Source organism: Polypterus senegalus, chromosome 1 (genome assembly GCF_016835505.1).
Source record: "Polypterus senegalus isolate Bchr_013 chromosome 1, ASM1683550v1, whole genome shotgun sequence".
NCBI lineage: Eukaryota > Metazoa > Chordata > Cladistia > Polypteriformes > Polypteridae > Polypterus > Polypterus senegalus.
In genome coordinates, this window is record NC_053154.1 from 154,979,708 (window position 1) to 155,005,615 (window position 25,908).

At 38.5% G+C, this 25,908-nt stretch overlaps 1 protein-coding gene across 1 annotated transcript in view; it reads left to right on the forward strand.

Moving 5' to 3' along the window:
- Positions 1-758: 758 nt before the first annotated feature.
- LOC120533797 overlaps positions 759-25,908 on the forward strand; it is a 74,384-nt gene continuing 49,234 nt past the window's right edge. Inside the window, exon 1 of the mRNA XM_039760761.1 lies at positions 759-917. The gene's annotated coding sequence lies outside the window, so the exon portion shown is untranslated. The remainder of the gene's footprint in view (positions 918-25,908) is intronic.

Below are 25,908 nucleotides of genomic sequence, written 5' to 3' on the forward strand. Positions count from 1 at the left end.
TACATAATACTCACAGGTAATTAATGGTTATCTGTGACATGACCTCTGACAGATCATGTATACTAAATGTTAAGTGGTAATCGCTACTATTTGTGTTTGATATTGCGGCAGTTGTAATCATAAACAAGATTAGAAAGTAGAAATTAAGAGTTACAAGTCAGTCTAACTACTCCCATTGGTTATACAAACAAATTCCAAACCTTGCTTCTTTCTATCCATACACAGATCATTTTGGCAGTAACATTGCACAAGGATGCTGCCAAAAATCACTTGACCAGAAAGCTTTGTAAAATGTATCACCTGCACTCAAAATACCAAAAATAACATTCAAAATGTTGCTTGCAATTTCAAAATGTGTTTAAAACGTAACTGGTGCTCACAAAATCTATGGTGTTCACATTCAGAATTTTGTCTGTAATCTGACTCTATAGACCTGCGGTGTGAAACCTCATCTGATATAATGGTAGCATTTAATAGCGTGGGTTTGTTTTTTACAATCAGAGAAAGGTTTTTATTTTTAAAATTCTTCAGGATAAGAATATAGAAATTAGAAAAAAGCTTATATTTCTTATTTACTTTTCTTTTTTGCAAATTTGATTTTTAACCTCCATTTGGCATTGTACAATTAGCATAAGAACTTGTTCAGACTAACCCTTATAATAATTGTTTGTGCAGTGTGAGTCATATAACCAGAAAATCTGCTTTTCCAGTTTGATTAATTTCTCTAACATGCCCCACATCAAGACAGCAGTTTCCAGACAAATTTGGTGTTTTGTTTGTAAATGTTTAATATTTGAGTGAGATAAAAAAATCTTTCCAAACCTCCTGAGAGACAACTTTACTAGATTAAAAAAAGACTTTAACATTCAGGACTGCATGGTGGCCCGGTGGTGAAAACGTAGCGCTTCAGCCTCGCGGTAAGGAGGGTGTTGACTTGAAGTAAAATGACTAAATAATGAGAGGATAAAGTACTTTTAGTTAACACAGCATTTGTAGTTGAAATTTGTATTTACAGTCTAGAATGCTAATGGGCAAATGATAAAGATATGTGCATATTCTCATAGGTTTATTACTCTTCTATCTATCTAAGACTGTTTGAAATCTAAATAATCAATGTAGATCTCAGTAGTAACATTTTCAGTGCACCATCTATTGGAGTGTATTTTGTATTACATAGTAATAAAAGCATTGCATTTGTAACTCCAACAATTCATTCAAAACGTTTGTAATAAGGGCGGCATGGTGGCGCAGTGGTAGCACTGCTGCCTCGCAGTTAGGAGACCCGGGTTCGCTTCCTGGGTCCTCCCTGCGTGGAACTTGCATGTTCTCCCCGTGTCTGTGTGGGTTTCCTCTGGGCGCTCCGGTTTCCTCCCACAATCCAAAGACATGCAGGTTGGGTGGATTGGCGATTCTAAATCTTCTAAATTGGCCCTAGTGTGTGCTTGGTGTGTGTCCTGCCCAGGATTGGTTCCTGCCTTGTGCCCTGTGTTGGCTGGGATTGGCTCCTGTGACCCTGTGTTCGGATTCAGCGGGTTAGAAAATGGATGGGTGGATGTTTGTAATAATAAAATGTATTACTACAAATGTTTGCACCATCTGTTGGAATGGCAAATGCAATACATATGTCTTTGTTAAATTCCACTTGGTATGTGATTTGTTAAAGCATTGTTAAAGCATTGTTAATGTTTGTGAGGTGCCATCTGTTTAAATGACATAGCAATCAGACAGATACATCAATACACAGACACTCATATTTTTATCAAGGTGAACAATTATCATGCCAACAGAATACATATGCTAATCAACACGTAAAGCATCGCCACTCTCCAGTGAAATGATTAATGAGTATAACTACCTTACCTTTCTGCCTTCCTTGCAGTATCTGAAAAAACACAATTTATGCTTATGACATCTCTCTTTCTTTTTCTCTTAAAAATATTGATTAGGGTGTAAAAAAAACCTGAATTTTTCAAATGACTATTTTGTTCCTTTAATGTTCTCATTCTTTTTTGTATTTATAGCAGTATGCTATATAGACTGCATTAATTTTGTTTTGTAAACCCTTATACATTTTTAATTTTTTTTTTACTTTGTTAAACTGTGGTTTTCTTTATCACTCAGTGCTTCTTTTGGTCTTGAATTTCAGATTTTTTCTATTTTAAAAGTGGCGGTTTACATTCAGGACTTGCTTTAATACAAGTATATACATTATAAGATTGCAATATACAATGTTACTGCTCTGCTTAAGCTCTGTATAGAATTTTATAGCATAAATAGTTCTGAGATAGCCATGTCACCGCAGCACTGGTTCAAAAATGAAAAAAGATGTTTCTACAAAAAAAGGCATGTTTACATTGGATGACAAAATAAAATGTCCAGTCTGGTTTACTGTCTGTACTGTCTGTCTGTGAATATATGGTTAAATGTACATGCAAACAGCTTCTTCCACTTTGAAATCATTAAAAGCACTTCACTGCAGTACACTACATTTTATTAAATGTGACAATTATGAAATGCACAATTGTGAGCTAAGCCATAGATTAAGAAGGCCTGGTCACTCTAAGAGAAGAGAAGAACTTTAGTTTTTTATTTATAAAGCTGTATTATCTCACTTCACATGTAGCTTAAAGGTTAAAAAGGTACTAGTTGCTCAAAGGAATCTTACAATAAAAACACGTGAAAATATATATATTTTTTTGTTCTTATATTTATGTAATAAAGTTTTAAAATAAAACTTCAAGGCTCCAGTAGTAGTTAAGGCTTATTTTAGACATTTCTTAATTAATTTAATGCTTTCTTTATTTTAACCACTTTATTTATATGCATGTGTTATTTTTTATGCAAAGCTGAATATATTTCTATACCAGAGAGTGCCATTGTAAAACATAGAATAGAATAGAATACCTCTATTTAGAAAAAGAGAAAATCTACAGAGTAAGCTTTGCACATTGCAGTATCTAATGCCTCATCAGATCACTCACTTTAGACTGCACATTGATTCTAGGGATTAGTCTGTAACAAACTGAGATTTCACATATGTTATTCAAGGGTTAATATTTCTTTAAATACACTTTGGGTACCTTTACATTTGCTAAATGGTTTGTTAGCATTGAAGATCATTTTGAAAGGTAAATTTGGATTTGGGGTTCTTTCCATTTTAAATTACATGGCAGCAGTGAGAGAGATGGAAACATGAAAGGAACTGGAAATTAGACTAGGAGGATTGTTGCTGATAGGTGTAGGCGAATGGAGAGACATGTACTGCTAACCTAAGTGTACCTCCTAGAACAAGATAATTAAGCTGAAAAGAGATTAACCATTGTTAAATGGTTGCACACACTACCATATATTATATTTTTTACTCACCTCCTTTTATTGTCAAAATTATTTTAAAGTAACTGTTGGCATCTATTCTAATAATTCCTTTCCTAAGTCTAACCACTATTATAATATTTTTTTTCTTAGACTGAAACGATTCAGCTCCTTCAGTCTGGAATAAGTGAATGACAGACATTTTATTGCCAGGCAACATTGTTGCTAGGAATTTATCTTAGTTTTACAGCTGTATTGTGCAAGGGGCATTTGCTCCCAGATGAAATTGGCAATTTATCCTGCAGCCAAATGTTAGACCAAAAATACCCATATGCACCTCAAAATTGGTGGCAGAGGAGGAAATATTAGATAAAGCAGCACATAGCTTTGCTTTTAATACTAGTTTACCTTGGGACATTCAAGTAGCCAAAGGGACAAAGACTATATGATTGTTGTAATTGTCATTGGAAGAACTGCATCTGGTACAGTACAACTGGAACATAGTTTCTTGTCTTTTGCTCAGTTAATGGCTCTTCAAGTGCCCAAGACACTTGGTTTGGAGAAAAGTCCCAAAGGCTGAATGCCTCACTGACTTCAAACAAAACAGCATAAAATATGGAAATAATAGACACAGTTTACAGGATGTGTACAATCTTATTCAAATGCCATTTACAAAATTTGCCTGGTACACAATAAAATTACATATGCAGCCTCCCCCTGTGTATTCATAATATTCCTGTATGTTATTGGCTGTAACAAATATTGAAGATACTGGAGAAAACAAAATAACTGTCCTTACAGTGCTTCCAGCTTTTTTCAGGTGAGAATAAGCTTTGTAGAGCAGATGGTAATTACATCCTCAACTCCAATCTTTGTCCAATAAACAAACTTCAGTAAGTACAGGTGGTCTACCACTAGAGAATTCATACAGCCCAGGACCAGTTTCTCAAAGGTCTTCATGATGTGAGATGTCAGTGTCACTGGTCTGTTGTCATTAGGTGATAAGGCCTTCTTTGGAAAACGATCAATGCAAGATGTTTTCCACAGCAGCAGCCCTTTCTGGAGTCTCAGGGACAGACTGAACAGGTGAAAGAGACAACCACAAATTTGGTTAGAACAAGCCTTAAGAACTGAATCCATTTGGTCCCAAAGATTTTCTTGTGTGTAACATCCTCAGTTGTCTCCTTACTTGGTCTTCAGCTATGGACAGTTATGGACAGCACATAATGATTGTCAGAGATAGACTCGTCACTGTCTATCATTTCATTTGATGTGGTAGTAGTTGTTGCTGTAGTAGAAATGCTATGGGGAGACTTGCCATTGGAAGAACATGGGAGAAGGATGAAAAATCTATTTAAAAATTGTTTCAGGGCATTAGCTTTGTCCACATTCTTTACTAGCACCTGAGTTCTGGATCGCTTGAGTCCAGTAAATATGCCCAGGCATTTCTAGACATCCTTTAAGTTATTCTGAGTAAGTCTGTTTTCTGTTTTAGCCTTGTAAGTTTTATTTCCTTCAGTTACCTTTTTTCGGCACTCACAATGCATCCTTTAGAGCCTCTTTGTCACCGGATTAAATTCCTTCTTTTTCTCATTCAGCAGACTCTTTAGTTCCTTAGTATTCTTCAAGTAGATAATGTTGTTTGGATAGCAATGCACTGTCTTTGAGGGTACCACAGTGTTGACATAAAAGTTAATATAATATGTTACGCATTGGCTGAGAAACATATGCAAAATATACAAGTTGGTGTAACTGCTGTTAAGGTAAAAGTAAAACATTGAATTAATAAATAGGAATCTGAACACCAGGCAGTGGAAGATCCCTGGTTGAATCGTAACATCTCATTCATTACAATAGTTTCAGTTAATATTGTTCTGTCCAATTATTATTTAGTAGATATGTTAAATGTAGTGTTTTATTATGCTTAAAATATTTATGTACTGTCTTTTTAAATGTTACGTTTCCTGTGTTTTGGAGGTGGAACCCCAGGAAGCGGGACCACGTCAATCTATCACAGGTTAGAAAATACTCTATACTCATTGGGTAACATTCATGTTCGTTCAGGAACTGTGAAGGTGTAGAATATTCTGAATCCATTTCAGGGTTGCAGGATCTAAAAACTATCTCAGCAGGATTGGGCAAAGGTATGAAAACAGGCCTAGGCAGGACTCTAGTCCATCACCAGGACCACTCTCACTTACAGACATACGATAAATACACCACCTCATTTTGACTGATCTTTCACTAAAATATTAAACTAAAATAATAAAACATACTCAAGATTGAATTTCATATTTTCTGGTATATTTTTCTCTAGTTGGCTTTTGATACTTCTTACTCATCTACTGAGTTTTTTTTTAAATTTTCTTCTTGTATTGGGTGAGATATACTTTTAACATTACTTCTCTACTGTATCTTTATGTAAACTTTTATTCTATTTTTTTCCTTTAAATTTGACACATCCACCAACAATTTTGGCATAATAAATGTATGAAATTTAAGATGGTGACTTCTAAGCTGTTGTAATAAAAAAAGGAAAATTGGAAATATGGCAGTTATTTTTACATTGTCATTAAGGGTCTCCAGGACTCTGAACAAATCCAAATCGTATTATGTGATATCATCTACTGTTAAAATCTGGTCTGTATTTGTAATATTCCTATTGCACTATTATATTGTACTGAGGATTACTTATGTTCTGTTCTGTGTACTGTATTGTATTTATCCCCTTTTTGTAACACCAACTGCAAACCCATCCTACCTGGAAGGGTATCTCTCGTTGCACTTTGGCCTTACCCAAGGTTTTTTCCATTTTTTGCCTACAAGGGTTTTTATGGGAGTTTTTCATTGTCTTCTTAGAGAGTCAAGGCTGGGGTCTGTCAAACGGCAGGGCCTGTTAAAGCCATTGTGGCATTTCTTGTATTTTTTGTGGCTATATAAAAATAAATTGTACTGCTTTGTATTATATTGTATTTATGAAAAAGGACATCAGCTTTTACTTGGTGCACTAAATGCTTATAGGATAATAGCAGTCAGTCTCTCTCTGGTTCATAGTGAATGGGATAAATATTGAAAAAGTTATTTATTTTAAGTGTATTTACAAGAGTAGAGCAGTGTGAAAAAAAAACTGTCATAAAAGACACTGCATATGGGAGTTTGTAAGAAATACAAATTTGTCAGTTTTACCAATTGGGATACAAGTATACCATTCAAAAATTTGAAAAGGCTGATTATAGAATGTGAGAGAATAATAGCTATATAATCATCTAAAGGGCCACATAGTTATGCAGTTATTGTACATGTTATATCTAATATTTTTCTTAAAAGTAGCATAAAGGATTAAGCAAGCTAGGATGTGCAAGCAACTAGGAGATAGAATGTTCCAGGGGATAATTCAAGAAATTGGCTGATGTCATTGGCTGATTGCACATACTGTACCTAGTAAGACTTGACAGTTGTCACGTACACAGAAAATTTCACAAAAGAGGTAAGAGCTGAACTTAAGAAATGTGGAGAAGAACAAGAATATAGTGGAATGAGACTTTTATTTTGGGGTATGTAAGCTGTTTATACTCTCTGCTGAAAACATCTGGGTCCTCATGTATAAATGGTGTGCACGCACAAAAATGTTGCGTACACCCGTTTCCATGCTCACTTCAAGATGTATAAAAACTAAACATAGCATAAAGCCACACACATTTTCCCGGCAGGTTCCCCCCTTGTATATTCACTTATCTGCTCAGTTTTGCAAACTGGTGGCACCCAGCGTCAAAGCAATTGTACTATTTCTGTGGTATACTTTACTTTTTTAGATTCTATGATGCAGGTTTTATCAAAGCACCAAAATTAATTGCATATCGTTTACAAATTTAATTCACTTGATTGTAATCATTCTGTAACAATATAATGGTTCACAGAATGTCCAAACTATTCCCACTACCATGGCTGCTTTAGTGTTGTTAGAAGACATCGCAAATGGAGGAAATAAAAGAGAGTGCATATTTACAGAAAATGACAATTGGCTTCTAAGTCAACTTACATTTCCAACAGCTATCCTGTTGGAGCTGTGTGCTGAAATGGCAGCTTTAAAAAGGTAGACTTTGAGGAATTGTGCTGTATCTACTCTTTTGCACGTTCTGTCCTCTCTCAAGTGTTTAGCTGCAGGAGCTTTTCAACGCAAACTTGCTGACTGATCGGGTATTTCACTGTCATCACTGAGTCGCGTCATGCCAGCTGTATAGGATGGTATTATCCTCTTGTCATCCAGATATATAAGATCTCCTTACACTCTGGATGAACTGACAAACATAAAAATGCAATTTGCAGCAATGTACGATTTTCCAAATATAATCAGAGTGGTGAACTACACGCACATTGTGTGATGTGTGAGTCCCTATCTTGAATCCCAAAACACGAGGCTGAGTCTCAGTACTTTAACAAAACCAGCTTTATTTTGCTTGAACCAGGAGTAGCACGGTTATTTACCACTGTCCTATACACAGACACAGCAATCATACATGGTCCTGGCCAGGCTAGTGGCCATGTAATACTCTTCCATGCACTTATATTGTTCCTTGCATCACCCATCATCAACAGTTCACGGTAAGTCGCTGAAGTGCTGGGAACCTGTGGTTGTCTTGGTAAAGGATATGCCGTCTTCCACAGACGCGGCGATTGAGCTTCAGGACACACTTCGGCATGTCGTCATATTGGAGGGAGTCCCAAAAGTGTTTAGAAACTTCATATCTCCCCTCTCAGTTTTGTCCACAACGGTGTGGGCAAAGCAACTGTCCAAGCCGGGCTTGGCAAGGTGGGAGAGAATGTTAACATTGGTGAGTGCAGCCCTGGGACGGTGGTGAACATCAAAAACAAAAGCCTGCAAACTAATAGACCACCTAGTGAGTCACCCATTCATATCCTTCTGTTTTTACATCCATTGTAGTGGGGAGTGGTCAGCCACCAGAGTAAGCCATCGCCCCCAGAGATAGTAATGGAGGACCTCTACCGCCCATTTAATCCCCAAGCACTCCTTTTCAATAACTGAATAATTACCCTCCCTGGGTAGTAGCTCTCTGCTGAGAAACGTGATGGGGTGTTCTTCCCTCTCAAACACTGTGACAGCACTGTTCCTAAACAAAAACTACTACCATCTGTTTGCACAATAAATTCCTTCTTAAAGTCTGGATTGCAAAGAACTGGGAATGATGGTAAAGTGGCTTTTAGGTCCACAAAAGTTCTTTCACAGGCATCGATCCAGACAATACTATGATTCTTTCTGCCCTTTATCAAGTCAGTGAAATACCGCTACACAAAACTGGGAATGAACCACCTGTAATACCCCACTAGTCCAAGGAAGGCACGAATCTGCCTCTGTGTTTTGGGACAGGGATATACAAGCATCTTCTCCACCTTGTCCATTTGAGGCTTGAGCAAACCCATCCCAATGAAATATCCCAGATAGTGGGTCTCTGACATACCCAGTTTGCACTTCTTAGGGTTGGCCATCAACCCCGCCAGCCGTAAACTGTCAAGCACTGCCTGAAGGTGGACAAGATAAGATTCCCAGTCGTTACTGAAAATGACCAAATTGTCAACATAGGCACCCACTTATGTGGAATGGGGATGCAGGATCTGGTCCATCATTCGCTGATAGGTCAATGGTGCACCATGGTGTGGTAATGTGCCTTACTGGCATTACCAGTAATTAAATAAGACTAGTTAAGCATGGTGTTGACAGAGGCATTTGTTTGAGAAAAAAAAGGTTAAAAAAGTATAAAGAAAGGAAACTTGCTTTTTTCCTTTTTATATAATGCAGACAGACGTCTTCGCTGACCATAATAGCGCCTTTTGTGGAGTGTTGCGGTGGGTCTCGTGTAGACTGGAGAGACAGCCTTGCCATTGACCGGCCGGGATGGCATTGTCAGTCCACCACTCTTGCGTGTGTCTCCCACAACCCCATAACACTAAAGGAGTAAAAGAAAGTGTGAAGCATCGCAGTATTTGTTAACCGCGGTTTAGAAAAGGGATCCCATGTTTGTAGTTGTCTGAGCTGTAGCTCACTGAATGAGAAAAAAATAGAAAAAATGTTTACTTTGACTTTTGGGAGAAGCGCAGTTAGCGTTTTAAAAGCCGGCATAACTATGCGTGCGCGCGCCAGCTGCTTTAACTCTTATAGTATTTTTGCTGGACAGGAGACGGCACTTCTCACAGTTGCGTTAGGGCTCATTTATACTTCACGCTCAGAACGCGTACGCGCCCGCATCATGGCTGCCACGCATTCCCAGTGTTCATTTCACGCGTCCTCTGAGCAGGTCCTCAGAAATTAACGTGACGTGTGCGTGCGTTGCAGTACCAGCAAAAAGTCGGGGGGCGCAGTTGGCTAAAAGTCGAAACGTGACGTCAGAGTCTCTGTTTACTATCTACATGTGACAGCAAGCCTCTATAGAGATCCTTCGAGGATCGATGTGCGCAGTTTGCTGTTTGATGAATGGCTCAAATACAGCGCTATACATTATGTTGCCCAAAAAAACATAAAAAAAAAAAATAGATGGCACAAGAGATGGTATGTGAGACTTTTAAAATGTATCATGTCATTTATATATGTCTTTTTTATTTTTTAATTTTTGCAACTTAACAACAGCAACATAATGTATAGCGTTATATTTGAGCCACTGAGAAAAAAATTAAGGACACGGTGAAAACATGTATTTTGTGATTAAAGTGGAAATTTCGGCTTTAATCTCAAAAAGTCCACTTTAACCTCGTAGTTTACTTTATCATTAAAGCAGACGGTCGTAAACGTCATCCCAGTTTTTAATCGCTACGAGCTTCTTGGACCTGACAGCAGGTAAAGTAAAACAATAAAAAATAGATGGCACAAAAGATGGTATGTGAGACTTTTAAAATGTATCGTGTCTTACGATCGGGAATATGTGATGCTTAAATATAAAAGCACCACGAATGCATCTGTATGTTGGCATTTTGCTTCAGCAGCGGAAAGCAGCAATAGATCGCCAAACAGAACAAATTAAATGTATGATATTCCAACTCTCTGCACATTTACAATCTTTAGATTTATACTTGATATCACTTTCATGATGAAATGCATTAAAATGTGTATGTTACATTTTACATATAATTTCGTTTAAATAATGAATACTGTTAATAAATACACACATGGGGGAATAATTACACACATGGGGGTGTCACGGTGGCGTAGCGATAGCACTGCTGTCTCGCAGGGAGTTATGTTGCTTGTATTTCCTGCTTGTATTACACACTGTGCTCCGGTTTCCTTCCAAAGATATGCAGATTTGGGGATTTGGTGCCGCTAAAATGACGCTAGTGTATGTGTGTGCTTGTATTCACCTTGTGATGAGCTGAGGCTCGTCAAGGGACTGTTTCTCACTCGTGCCCAATACTTCCTGGAATTGACACATACATCCCTGGATTTATGGATTTAATCAATAAACATCCTTTTCAGAGATATTGCGGTAAGGTGTTATCGGAATTTAATAGGTGTTCTAGGCAATTCACAACACAGAGAAGCCGAACATGTTCTCACCGCGATAATATCTCGCACTGCCACCTGGTGGATTCCTCCAGATTTACATAAAGTACGCGCGCAAGTATAAACACTACAATGTTTGCGTAGCAGGAGCGTCCGCTGCAGCATGCGTCGCGTGAAGTATAACTCCGGCCTTATCGCGTGCCCACGGAGGGATGACGTTGAACAGTTTAATGGGTCGGAGTTACAGCCTCTAGAGGCAATATCATCCATTTGCAGAGCCACAGCATCATACGTCACCGCAGTTCTAGACCCACAGTTGTAGACCCGCAGGTACAGAGCCGGAAGTGGCGTCACCTTCGTTTCAGGACTGACTTCATAAAGTTACTTTTGGAAGGTTTCAGCAGGTCTCGGCAAAGCCCGGAAAGTAACGTCGGGTGAAGGAACCGTTCAGAAATTAAGCAATAAAAATGAGAAGGGATAAACACTACATCAAACCAAATAATACACATCATTGTGAAGTTCAGAGGGTTTCTGCCATCACGTCTGTCATACATCAAACTAAACAATATGAATTGTTTCTGTGAAATATTAATATTAACATTTACATTGTGTTGGGTCTGTGGGAACCATTTAACATATTGACAAAATTAAAATCATCGAGATCTGTGTTAATTGAAAATATTTTTTTAGTTTACATTCATGAAATGAAGTATACAATATAATTATAATGTTTACATCACGTTAGAGTTTAGTAAAACGTTAATAATAAAAGTGATTACATTTTTTTAAAATGTGCTATGCATGTGTGCAATATTGTTCTAAACCAATTTAGAATTAACATTTAAGCCATTTAAATATGCATGTGAAGAAAACAGCAATACATATTCTACACTGAATTATGTTATATATTAATTACATTATATAGAACTGCTCTAGTTTTTGTCACTTATTATTATTAAACGATGGGCCATCAAAAGAAAAAAAAAAGAAAAATACTAATAAGAACATATTATTTATATAGCTATATAGCACCCTGCCCAGAATACAGAAAGAACAACAGGACCAATATAACATTGGCTACAAATAATATCTTCACTAAATAAAGATAAATACAGGATATACAAAACATTCAAGTAGAATAAAAGACAATAATGCAGACTGAAATAAAACATATAATACTACAAACAAATCTTGAACAAATAGCATAAATTGTGATAAAATTGCAAACCCCGAGTATCTGGACAGATAAAGGGGGTAAATTGAAAGAAGGGACAGAATGTCAGGTCTGTTCAATGTCTTCCTAAACAAATGAGTTAAAAACAAATGAATGGAGTCAGCTGATCTGGGGGCACAGAATGAGAGGACCTTAGTGGGCAGGTCAATAACAGAATTTGATAATCAGTCCTGTAAGACACAGGGAGCAGTGAAGGTGCAGCAGGATGGCTGTGATGTGCTCTCTGTTGGTGGTTTGTGTCAGGACTGTTGCATTTGAGTTTTTAATCAGCTGGAGCTGTGATATAAGATTAGAAGTGGCACCTGCCAGTAGTGACTTACAATAATCAATGAAAGGATGTGATAAAAACAGGGACAAGTTTCTCAGCATTCGAAAAGGAGAGGAATGAGCAAACATAAGGAATGTGACACAGGTGTAAGTAAGAATGTTTGTTAATGTGGCTTACATATGTAGGTGAAATAAGAAAAGGAGGAATCAAAGTGACACCAAGATTCTTTGGAGTAAAAGGTCTGATGAGGTCATCAGAGTTTTGCTCTGTTCAAGTTTTAATTTTAATTTAATTTTACTGAGGCAAGTTGTGAGCTGAGAAGGCTGTGATGAAGTGTCACTTTTAACACTGAAACATCATCTGCATAAAAAGATAAGCCAGTCCAAAGCTATGAATAACATGCAAGCACAGAGATACAGAAGAGCAGAGGATGTCATTTCATTAACAAGGGGAAGTCAGATGGAGGAACTCCTGTGAGAAATTAAGAGGGTTTGCCTGGACATGACATAAGCTGCATGGCCACAATGCCATATGCAATAATTTAAAGTACATTTACACAAACAGGCACAGTAGCTCCTCAAGACGAAGGTAACAATGCTTAGCACAATAAGGAAAAATAAGCCAGAGCTCCCATCTCGACTGCTGGCCACACAGAATAGGCCAGTGAAGACATTAAAGTTTGTCTAAACAAATGACACATCCTTGGTGCACAATGTGATCTGCACAGGGATAGGAGATGCCATGGCCGGAAATGATAAAAATGCTACAAAAAGAGGTGTGGAGAATTTAGACAAAACATTATGCTGGATGCTGGCCACAGGCAATTTTTTTCAACATATTGAACATCTCAGAAAAAAATACTTTTGTCATCTCGACAATCTTGAACTGAGACTGGAACAGGGAGAAGGAGAGGAGCAGGGTAAACCATAGGTGACACCTCACATGCTACTGGGACGACATGCGCCAAAGACCGCAGCATGTACAGCCATTGTGTCGATTCAACAGTCCAATCCACAGGGGAACCAATGACGGCACCCATAGTGTGTATGCATAATGAGTGTGTTTGTGTGTCTCACTGAGTCATTTTAGCCTGCTGAATGGTACAGTTATTACAGTATTGTGCAGAAAATGAAAATATTCAGTTCTACTTGATAAACACATAGAGTGTGATCTGAGGGTGAAGAGTAAACAGGTTATTTACTTTGCTTGTTAAAATAAAGTGACCATCTAATTTAAAAAAAAAAGTCCCTCAATAATACATACATAGCAAAAATGTATTCATAAGTTGAGATTCAACACAATTATATTTCATGCTTCTCAAAGAGAAATTAAAATATGATGTTTTTAAACTACTGCATTTGTGAAGGACTGAAGTGTGGGGCTATCTAAAACTATCATTGAGTGTATTTTAGTGATTTATGTAGTGACTTATAAAACCACAATACAGTATTACATTAAAATATACTGCTCAAAAAAATTAAAGGAGCCCTTTCTAATCAGAGTATCACATCAAGTCAATGAAACTTGTGAGCTATTGATCAGGTCAGTGAAGTAGCAGAGGGGCTTGTTAATCAGTTTCAGCTGCTTTGGTGCACTAGAGGGGCAACAGTGAGACGACCTCCAAAACAGGAATGAATTGTTTAACAGGGAGGCAACTGACATTTTTCCCTCCTCATCTGTTTCGTTACTCATTTTGCATTCGGCTACGGTCAGTGTCACTACTGGTACCATGAGGCCATACCTGGACCCTACAGAGCTGGCACAGGTAGTCCATATTCTCCAGGATGGCGGATACATCAATATGTGAAATGCCAGAAGGTTTGCTGTGTCTCCCAGCACAGTCTCAAGGGCACTGAGAAGATTCCAGGAGACAGGCAGTTACCCTAGGAGAACTGGACAGGGTTTTTTAGTCTGAATTATTGTCTTTTATTCTATTTGAATGTTTTGTATATCCTGTATTTATCTTTATTCAGTGAGATACTATTTGTAGTCAATGTTATAACGGTCCTGTTGTTCTTTCTCAATTTTGGGCATAGGAAGGGTGCTAAAGAAATAAATTGTGTTCTTATTAGTATTTTTTTTTTCTTTTAATGGCCCGTCATTTATAATAAGTGACAAAAACTAGAGAAGTTCTATATAATGCAATTAATATATAGCATAATTCAGTGTAGAATATGTATTGCCGTTCTCTTCACATACATGTTTACAAATATTAGATTGGCTTAAATATTTATTCCAAATTGGTTTAGTACAATATTGCACACATGCCTAGTACATATTAAAAAAACATAATCACTTTTATTATAAACGTTTTACTAAACTCTAACGTGGTGCAAACATTGTAATTATATTGTATATTTCATTTCATGAATGTAAACGAAAAACTATTTTCAATTAACACAGATCTTGATGATTTTAGTTTTGCCGACACATTAAATGGTTCCCACAGACCTTAACACAACGTAAATGTTAATGTTAATATTTCACAGAAACGATCCATATTGTTTAGTTTGATGTATGACACAACATGATGGCAGAAACCCTCTGAACTTCACAATGATGCGTATTATTTGGTCTGATGTACTTTTTTTTCTTCTCGTTTTTATCGCTTAATTTCTGAACAGGTCCTTGACCCGACTTTACTTTCCGGGCTTTGCCGAGACCTGCCGAAACCTTCCAAAAGTAAGTTTACAAAGTCAGTCCTGAAACAACAGAGACGTCACTTCCAGGGGCCTCATGTATAAACGGTGCGTACGCACAGAAATGTTGCGTAAGAACTTTTCCACGTTCAAATCGCGATGTATAAAACCTACACTTGGCGTAAAGCCACGCACTTTTCCACGGTACCTCATGTCTTGTCGTACGCAAGTTCTCCGCTCGGTTTTGCAGACTGGCGGCACCCAGCGTCAAAGCAGTGCTACTGTTCTTGTGTGATTACTCATTATTTTCATGACGCGCTTTATAAATACACCGAAACTAACCGCATATTGTTTATTAGTGTAATGCATCTGATTGTAATTAACTCGTAACAATATAATGGTCCAGGGAACAGCCATAGTATTCCAAATGCCATAACTGCTTTAGCGTTGTTACTTTCACTTCTTCTTCTTCTTCTTCTTCTTCTTCTTCTTCTTCTTTCAGCTCCTCCCGTTAGGAGTTGCCACAGCGGATCATCTTTTTCCATATTTCTCTCACTGCACCACTCGGAGTATTTATATCACTGTATCTGAGTGTGAATCACAGCAGCAGCTGATCGGAAAGAGAATTATCGGTATACAGCATTAAGCACACGCTGTCTCTGCCACGCAAAACGCTTCAAAGCCTTTCCTGTACGGACCTCGTGGTTCAAAACAGTTTAATCCCAAGAACTTTAAATGCAGCCAATCAAGTGCTCCTTGTAGAACTGTTTGTACTTATAAGTACAATCACCCCACTGTAAACTTGCACTACAGTTATAATATCGCACAACCTGAGCCACTTTATAAAGCGCGATTTACATATGATGACGATATCATTTTTAAGGTGAAATGCAGCAAAATATGTTTGTTAAATTATACAGATAAAACTTTAACTTCATTTAAATAATCTATATTCTTCACTGGGAGTGTCTTGAAGGATAGAATAATTAAACATGTACTACGAAGATATTTCAATGTTCTTTAAACGTTTTGAAGAATCGGCTAAGCTTACAGATGGCTTAACGCCTATTACAGAGCTGATTGTGTGGCGATCGGTTACTTGGGGAAAGAAAAGCAAGGACTGCGGAGGCGGCTACGCCAATATATATTGAATATAAAACAGAAAGAGAAAATAACAACACAGCTAAAAACGCAGCGACAAATTTCGGCAAAAGTTAAATGCTTGTGTCATGAGCACGAGGCGGCTAGTGTCTGCAACATACGTGGCCATCCACCATGCATAAGATACTTTACTGACATTGGCGGCGAAGGAGCCAGCCACCGATTCTTCCTCTGCCCAGTGCCACCACAAGCTTAGAGCCGCCCCTGAGTACTGCTGCAATAAATTATTTCATCGAAGTGAAACATGTTTAATAACGTGCTTTAACTCCTATCATCATGAAAATGACATCACGTATACATCTCAGTATTTTAGTTATTCAGAGAGCTGTAATATCACGAATGTAATGGATTCTGTGTCCAGTTGGAGGAAGAGAGCCGGTTTAAGAAACAAGTAGTGATTCACACACATAGAGCACATAGAAAATCAAATACAAAACAAAGCATTTAACGTGCTACTTTAATTACGATGTGATTTTAGAAACTGGTTAATTAAACAATTTTAAGATGAATTTTATGATGTTCTACTTTAATGACAAAATAAACTACGTGATTAAAGTGGAAATGTCGAGATTGAAGTGGACATTTCGTGCTTTTTCCCCACCGTGTGGCTTTTTTCTCTGTACCCTAATAAGCTTTCATATGACACTCAGACAGTGGGCTTACAACTCGGCTTTCCACGGCGACTTTGATATGTGACTTCTTTTTTATTTCCGCACTGTGCGATTTTGTGGATGTGAGCTTTCATGTTTCTCCAACACGCTATATCACTCGATCAACTTCCTTTTGTTGATTATACCACGGCTTATTTGAACAAATAGTATGTTTTTCCTTTGCCTCCACTTGGTATTCGCTGAAATTCTTATATTTCCCCCCGTGCTTTTCCCATTGTCTTTTCACAGAAGGCTGCGCTTAAGGGCGATTTATATTGATTTGCATATTCAAATAGGCGTAATTCTGGGAGGATTTGGGGCGTTACATAATGCGCGCATGAGCGTTAGTTTTCACGCTGATCGGGATTTATGTAGCGGAAGAACGTGGAAGTTGGAGTACGCACAGATTCCTGCATCTGGATTTTTCTGTGCGTAAGCACATTTCGGCTTTTGTGCTTACGCCATGTTATAGTGCGAGTTCTACGCACGGCATTATACATGAGGCCCCAGGTCTGTAACTGCGGGTCTACAACTGTGGTGACGTATGGTGCTGTGGCTCTGCAAGTGGATGCTTTTCTCTAGAGGGGGTCTTCTCACTAGATCGTCTTAGAGAAAGGTACTTGGTAGAACAATGTTTTGAATTTACCAAGCATCACGGCTTGTGCCTTGCTTATTGTAAATATTTTTTTCTTGTATATATAGGGTTGTGGTTATTGGTGCACTGTTTATTTTTGTATATACACTTTTTCTGTATTTTTGAATATTGTTGTTTTTGGTGAGTCCTGTTTACACTGTTTGAAGTAAAAGCTTCCTGATTTGGAGCACTGTGGAGGAAGACAGCTTCATTTTTGGTTTGTGTATATATGGTTTTCACTAGTTTGTGTGTATTTTATTTTTTCCTTTGGGACTTTCAGTCAACACTATAAATACTGTATATAGTCACTATTTTTGGGCTCCATTTGATTACTCTTTTTTGTGTGACCTTTGCGGTATTGGACTGTGTATTGATATATAAATTCCGCAGGACATTATTTTTGTTTTCTTTAAGTACACCTGTAAATAAAGCCTCACTTTATTTTTCAAAAAACCCAACCCTTTTTGTGTCCGTGTCTCCATGTCTTACACCATCATCCTGGTCACGCTCGGTCTCACATACTAGACACCTAGAGTGTAGGCTGGTGAACCTAATTCCCACTACACAGGGTGTCACACATGGAGACCAAAAGGGAGTTCCGTAATTTCAAACAACCCATCTGGATTGGTGAACACGATCTTTTCGCAACTACAGTAGACTCCTTCAAGGGGACCTGCTAATAACCCTTTGTGAGGTCAAGGGTGGAAATATATGAAGCCTGCCTGAGCTTTTCCAACAGTTCGTCCGCGCACGGCATCAGGTAAGCGTCAAACTTGGAAATCGTATTCAAACGCCTAAAATCAATACAGAACCAAAACGAAATGTCGGACTTTAAAACAAATACGAATGGACTTCACCATTTGTTGTTGCTCGGTCAAATAACTCCTAACTGGATCATGTGTTGGACTCCCTCGTGTATCACTTTCCTTGTTGCCTCTGGTAAGCGTGTAGGCACCTGTATAGCAACACCAGGTGGAGTGACAATCTTGTGTTTGGCAATCGTTGTCTGGCCAGGTGTTGCCAAAAAGAGTTCCCCCAATCAGCAACATCAATTCTGCTTTCTGGGTGTCAGTAAAATTATCCCCAATGGCGACCTCTGTCTGGGAGACCACTGCGGCCGTGACCAGGACTTTGTGATGGTCATGCTACTCCTTAAAAAGATTAATATGCAAACTTGGAACAGGTTTCTGTCGCCCGGGAACTCTGACTTTATAATTCACTGGTGATGCACGCTCTTCTATCACTGCCGGCCCTTTCCTTTCGGCCCGAAATTTATGTGGATCGAATGGGATCAACACCAGCACACTATCCCCCTTCTTAAACTTATGAACTTTACTTGTCTTGTCATAATTTTGTTTCTATTCCTCCTGCTCGCGCTACTGAAGTTCCATCACAATAGAAGACAAAAAAGTAATCTGGTCTTGCAGCGAAACGACCTAGTCAACAAACCTCCCCCAAGGGGTTGTCTCGCATGTCCCCGTCCATTCCACCAAAAAAATGTACAACTCCCCATGTCGCTGCCGCACAAATAATAGTTCAAAAGCACTCATCCCAACAGACGCTTGTGGGGCCTCCCGGACAGCAAACAAGAGGAAAGGCGCAAAAGTGTCCCAGAAGGTAGGATCGTCATGGGCTACCACCCGAATCATCTGCTTTAGGGTTTTATTAAATCATTCAGTCAGGCCATTTGTCTGTGAATAATAAACCATGGAATGTAACTGCTTAATTCTGAAACTTTAGCATAGCTGCTTCATGATACAAGACATAAAGGGTGTGTCCTGATCAGTGAGAATCTCGCGAGGGATACCAATATGTGTGAACATATCCAAGAGTGCTTTTGCAATAGACCAAGCAGCTGCCCATCACAGCACTGCTACTTCTGGGTATTTTGTGGCATAATCAATTAACATGAGTATATACCTCAACAGATGCGCTATGATGAACCTGACCCTGACCCACCAAATAATCAGCCAGATCGGACAGCATTACAACTTTGTTTGAATGTAATTAGCAGAATGTAAAAACAGGTAATCAGATGCAGCACTTATTTTTTAACCAATTTATTTAATTTGTGGTCAACATTACATAATACAGCCCTTATATTACTTAGTTCATTGGCCACATCTCAGAGCATCCACTATGGCATTTTGTGACTCCTGAACAGTTTGTCAGCGCATAGGCAGATGGCCTCCCAGTGGTTTCTGAGGCAGAGGTGTGTATGCAGTCAACACCCGAAGATGTACTCTGCATAGCAGCAGTAATATTGTCTGAAACAGAATAAACAGACAATGCACCGCGACTCACCTTTTCATGTTGACTGTGATATCTGACCACTTCTTTTTTCTTTTGGGCATTGTATGACTTTCTGAACTTGAACTTTTGAGTGTCTCCACCGTGCTTTTGTTTCTTATACCACTACTTAATCCAACAAATAGTATGCTTTTCCTTGTCTCCACCTGAGTGAAATTCTTCTTTTTTTCATGTGCCTTTTCCATTGCTTTTTAACCAAACACTGAACGGAAGGTAATATTTATATTGATCTGAATATTAAAATATTCAAAATTCTGGGTGGAGTCGGGTTGGGACTGTAGGCACGTGTATTTGCGTGCATTTCACAATCTTTGAGATTTGTAAAAGGGAAGTGCATGGAACTTTTTTTGTGCATACGCACATTTTCCACCTTTGTCCGTACACCATGTTGTAGTGTGAATTCAACACATGGCATTATACATGAGGCCCCGGGTCTTTAATCAGAATAAATGTCAGGAATAATTCAGCACTCTTATGCAAATCTAGTTGTCAATAAGTTTGAGCCTCTATCTTTATTCTGTGACCATTTCTTTAAAGGCTGCTAGAATGGAGTGTATCCCACTTCATGAAGAGAAATTAAAGGCACATAAACAAGCTTATCTAGTTCTTTAGTTTGATTAATTATTTGTAAGAGGCTCTAGATGAGGACATATTTATTTTTTTTTATATATTTCAAGTTTCTTTCTCCCACAAGAAGTGATGTACACAACTGGTTTTGGAAAATAAACCAATATTACAATGCCAACACTTTTGAACTTTGATGCTTGCCTTCAAATAAAACTTTTCAGCAGTACAGTTAAATAATATTTGAATAATTTAATTTGATAGTCTTAGAATCTGTTGAAATTAGTACAAGAACATGAGGGTTGTGCACCTTGTAGTACTTGTACAGTATTTGCAGAGTGAAGGCTATATTTGCACACTTAACTCATGTTAAGTTGAATCCAAATGAGAATAGGATTCTTGTCAAGTTTGCATCTCATCTCCACTCTATGTTATGATTTTCATAAAGAGGATATTAAACTGCAGCCAAAACCTGGAAGATTGTGGAATCTGGGTAGTTAAATCTGTGTTGTTTTTAGGTAATGTTCTACTCATGTCATTTCCCAGGCAAATTTGACTATGATGCAGAATGCATGTAAATTACCAACTCTAAATATGCGGTTCTTGTTGTATTCTGGATACATGTGGCTTCCTGTTCTACAGGTTTGGGGCAGCATCTGTGTCAAAAGTACCTCATAGTCTTATTTATAGTTGAGGTTTTAGGTGATTATGAGATTACCCAATGAATGTCTCCATTGTCATTTGTTTTGTGAATTCTGGACTGAGATGATAAAGCACAAGGTAAGCACTTGGACCGAGTACAGGACATACCAATTTACATTCCTACATTCTCCTATGACTGAAAAATTAGTAAACTTGGTTAAAATGATGCTCCTGGCAGGACTTCTGGGTTGACTCTCTGTAATAAGATGACAAGATCAACTTTGCAGGAGGATGTCACAGTGTAAATACCGCTTTTCCTGAATGTGAAGGGCCAGTTGTGTGGACATGTAGCAAGGATGCTCCCAGGTGCAGGCAGTAAGGTAAACTTTTATTTTATGCTATACTAGCAACACATAGACCTCCAGTCTTCAAACAAAGGTGGTGCATGTACTTCTCATGAAACTGAGCACCCCAGATCTCTTTGTCAATGTTGCTGCAATGTCCTTCACTGCTATCTGATGTTACCACAGTTCTTTTCCTGACAGACATGCCTCATGCTTGCACAGCCGTCAGCCCATTAACGTAGTGGAGGAAGTCTGCACCTGAAATTCTTTGATTGTGTGTGAATTTCTGTTGTGCTCACAGTGTATGACTGGTGCTTGCTATGCTTGAGATCAGTCAGCCTGTACAAAATGCTTCATTGGCAGCAAAGCTATTGGTGGTACCCTTTCATGTCAGCAATGATGCTTTTCCTGTTAATGACACAACTCGACGTGAGAAGAACCCAAAGCATAATTTTGTGGCTGAGGTAGCCTGCAAATCCAGTTCATGGTTCATGTTACATTTATCACAAAAACAACATTTATTCCTATAACACATTTTCATATAAAGCATAAGCTCTCAATTGAGACCAAAACCAAGGTTCATGTTCTAGGGTTTTGCAAATTTTTGCATGGCAGACAGACCACCCTTAGCATTATATATAGGAGTTGATGAACTGTACTAATGCCTTTTCTCCCTCTTCCACAGACCACCGAAATAAAAACCCAGCTTAGACTCCACCCACTTCCTTTGCTATACCAAGCCTTCCTACAGACATCATTTCCAACTGAGATCCCACACCTTCCTGTCCTTCACCTATAAAACCCTAATCATTCACTCTATTAGTCAGTCGATGTTTGACTCAGTTCTTTGCGGCTACTCTCTTGAAGTTGATTTTTTTTGGCTACTACTACTTTACAGTAGTATAGCAGTGGACTCCCCAGATCTTTATCTTTGTCCCTTTGCTTTCTTTACTATATATATATATATATATATATATATATATATATATATATATATATATATATATATATATATATATATATATACTATAATATGTTTATTTTAGAAATAAAATTCATTATTATTATTATTATTATTAAGCAACTACAAACTGAAAATCTTAGCAATTTTTTCAAGAAAGAAATGCATTTATATTGTTTTCATTTTTAGAGTACTTAACACTAGAATCCCTGAAGCCTACGAAAAAACTCGTAATCCCGGGCCACCTTAAATTCCTTCACACCCCTCCATCAGCGTGTTTTGTTTTGTAAATGTGCCGATCAGTACAAGCAGCAAGCAGCCTGCTATCCGCCTGACGGAGTTCAGCATGGCACTGCCAGAGCTAAACATCAGATGCATTTCATGTGTGTTCCATGTCTACAAAGATCTGGGTAAGTGTAGGATGAAAGGAAATGTGAGCTAAAGCAGAAACTTTCTCCATGTTAGACTAATAATGACATGAAATGTACAATTTGTGAAGACTTTAGTCCAAATATCAAATAAACTTGCACTTTTATTGAAGAATATAACCAATGTAAAAAAAAAAAAGGGGGGCAGCACGGTGGCGCAGTGGTAGTGCTGCTGCCTCACAGTAAGGAGACCTGGGTTCACTTCCCGGGTCCTCCCTTAGTGGAGTTTGCATGTTCTCCTCATGTCTGAGTGGGTTTCCTCCAGGTGATCCAGTTTGCTCCCACACTCCAAAGACATGCAGGTTAGGTGCATTGGCGATCCTAAATTGTCCCTAGTGTGTGTTCCCTGCCTGGGATTTTTTCCTGCCTTGCGCCCTGTGTTGGCTGGGATTGGCTCCAGCAGACCTCCATGACCCTTTGTTAGGATATAGTGGGTTGACTGATTGACTAAAAAAAAAAGAAATCCTTCAGTTTTCATGTTGCTGTCAATGAGTTACAAACCCCAGCTCAAATGTCAATCGACAGAAAGTTAATGTGTTTTTTTGGGTAGTGCAGAGGTAAGAACTGTTGCCTTATAACTAAAAGGTTGCCAGTTCAAGTTTTGAGTAGTGAGCTGCTATTACTATTATTACTATAAAAAAAAACATATGTTTGATTTGAGTCTGTAACACCCACTGTAAATTTTGGCTACTTGTAAAAGTTAGAATTTTTTTTTATTATTCAGTTTTATTCTCTCAGTGACATTCATGTGGTACAACAAACTTGCCTCTCCCTCTCTGAGTTGATACTATTTATCTCTGTTCTTTTGAAAAAAGGCAGCGATGACCACAGTTGGTACTATGGTTAATGCCTGCTCAGAACTATTTGTTGTACCAGCAATCAAAGATACAAATGTCCCGTGACCGCTATCAGACTGGACAAAGGCAGAACCGTAACAACAGAAAGCTTCTTCACAGTGCTTTCACTCTCTAATAGACTGCTGCACCGCAATGCAAATCTGCAAAGCACCAAAAGTAAAATAGGACTTCTACCTGCAGTTAAAGTCACTTTAGTACACAAGCAATTTGCCACACTAGTGTTTAGATCTGGCAGTTCATCCTACACTTACCCAGATTTTTGTAGACATGGAACACATGTGAAATGCATGTGTTCCAAATAACGATATACTGTGTTATCTATACTAATAAAAGGCAAAGCCCTCACTGACTGACTGACTGACTCACTCACTCACTCACTGACTCATCACTAATTCTCCATCTTCCCATGTAGGTAGAAAGCTGAAATTTGGCAGGCTTATTCCTTACAGCTTACTTACAAAAGTTAAGCAGGTTTCATTTCGAAATTCTACACGTGACGTCATAATGGTCGATAACGGTCGACTACATCCTCCATGTTAAACTTTCTTATTTATGGCCCGATCTTCACGAAATTTGGTAGGAGGCTTCCCTGCGCTAACCGAAACCAATGTACGTACTTATTTCAGTGGTATGACGCCACTGTCGGCCGCCATATTGAATTTTCTAAACGTCACTAATTCTCCGACTTCCCGTGTAGGTAAGAGGCTGAAATTTGGTACTTATTTCGGTGGTGTGATGCCACTGTCGGCTGACATATTGAACTTTTAACGGAAACCGATGTACGTACTTATTTCGTTGGTATGACACCACAGTCGGACGCCATAATGAACTTTCGAACGTCATTAATTTTCCAACTTCCCGTGTAGGTAGAAGGCTGAAATTTGGCAGGCTCATTCCTTACAGCTTACTTACAAAAGTTAAGCAGGTTTCATTTCGAAATTCTATGCGTAACGGTCATAACGGTCAACAAAATCCGCCATATTGAACTTTCTTATTTATGGCCCCATCTTCTCGAAATTTGGTAGGAGGCTTCCCTGTACTAACCGAAACCAATGTACATACTTATTTTGGTGGTATGATGCCATTCTTGGCCGCCATATTGAACTTTTCAACAGTCTTTGTTACTTATGGGCCCATCTTCAAGAAATTTGGTACACAGGTTCCCAACGCTAACTGAATCCTACTTACGTACATATATACGTCCATAGCCTGCAGCTCGGCCACCGTGTGAGGTGGCATTGGGTCCCCCATCCCAATCCCTCCCATATTGTTGGCTGCCTGTCTATATAAGACCGTCCGGTCTCTACATTCCCTTCCTTGCTTCGCCACGGGATTCACGTCTCCCTACTGATAACTACAGCCTTTTTGTTTAATCCACGGCTTCTCTGCTGTTTTATTGTTTGTTTATTACAATTATAGTTATTGTATAGGTATTTTAGACTTACTTTACATTTCTCAGGTACCCATTTCCTTTATCATTCCAACCCCCATTACCATGTCTATTGAGGTGATCACTATCGATCAAAGAACTGTCACTTACCGAGTGGTTTCCATGCCCGGAGATGGCACCTACCTTTTCCATTCTCTTTGTTACATATTGCACGGCCATATCAGGCTCACTCTTGATATCCGGAGGAACATTGTGTCTTATGTATTGAATGACTGGGACAGGTTCAAGGTGTAGGAGATAATTATACTACACAGGAGCACTATAAGAGTGAAATGCTTAAGCCCTTCACCTATGGTTCTGCATGTGAGTTGATGGCTGCCGCTGAATTGTTCGGTTGTCACTTTCAAGTGTACCAAAATGGCCAAATATTTTACACCTTTTGACAACCGCCAATGCCTCTTAAACATCTTAGATTCACAGGTGACGATTTCAGTAGCGGACACTTTGATGTTTATGAATGGTTAAACTCTCAAAAACTGGATGTGATTTTATCGATGAAACCGGTTGTGTGCTTACAACGCTTGACAGATGCCGAATGTCACTTCAACATAACAAATCCTGCAAATACTGTCGTAATTGAAACAAACCATGAAACTGAAACCGATTAAAGAGTAAGCTCAGCGCACAGCTTGGTCATGTTACAACCGGAGGGCCGAACTGACAACATGGTATACAAAGAGATCCTTAACAAATAATTATTGGCATATTTTCCCTCAGTTTAAAAAGGTTTTTTAAAATTTTCTTCTTAATAAAAATTTTAATGCAGTACTTCGCCGCTGCGAAGCACGGGCATTTTATTAGTTTACCCTATATAACTCCAGGCACATCACACGCGGATAAGGAGCCTTGAACTGGGAGAACTTGCTGCTTGCTGCTTGTGCTGATCAACACAATTACAAAACAAAAGATGCTGATGAAGAGAGATGCAAAGGAATTTAAGGTGG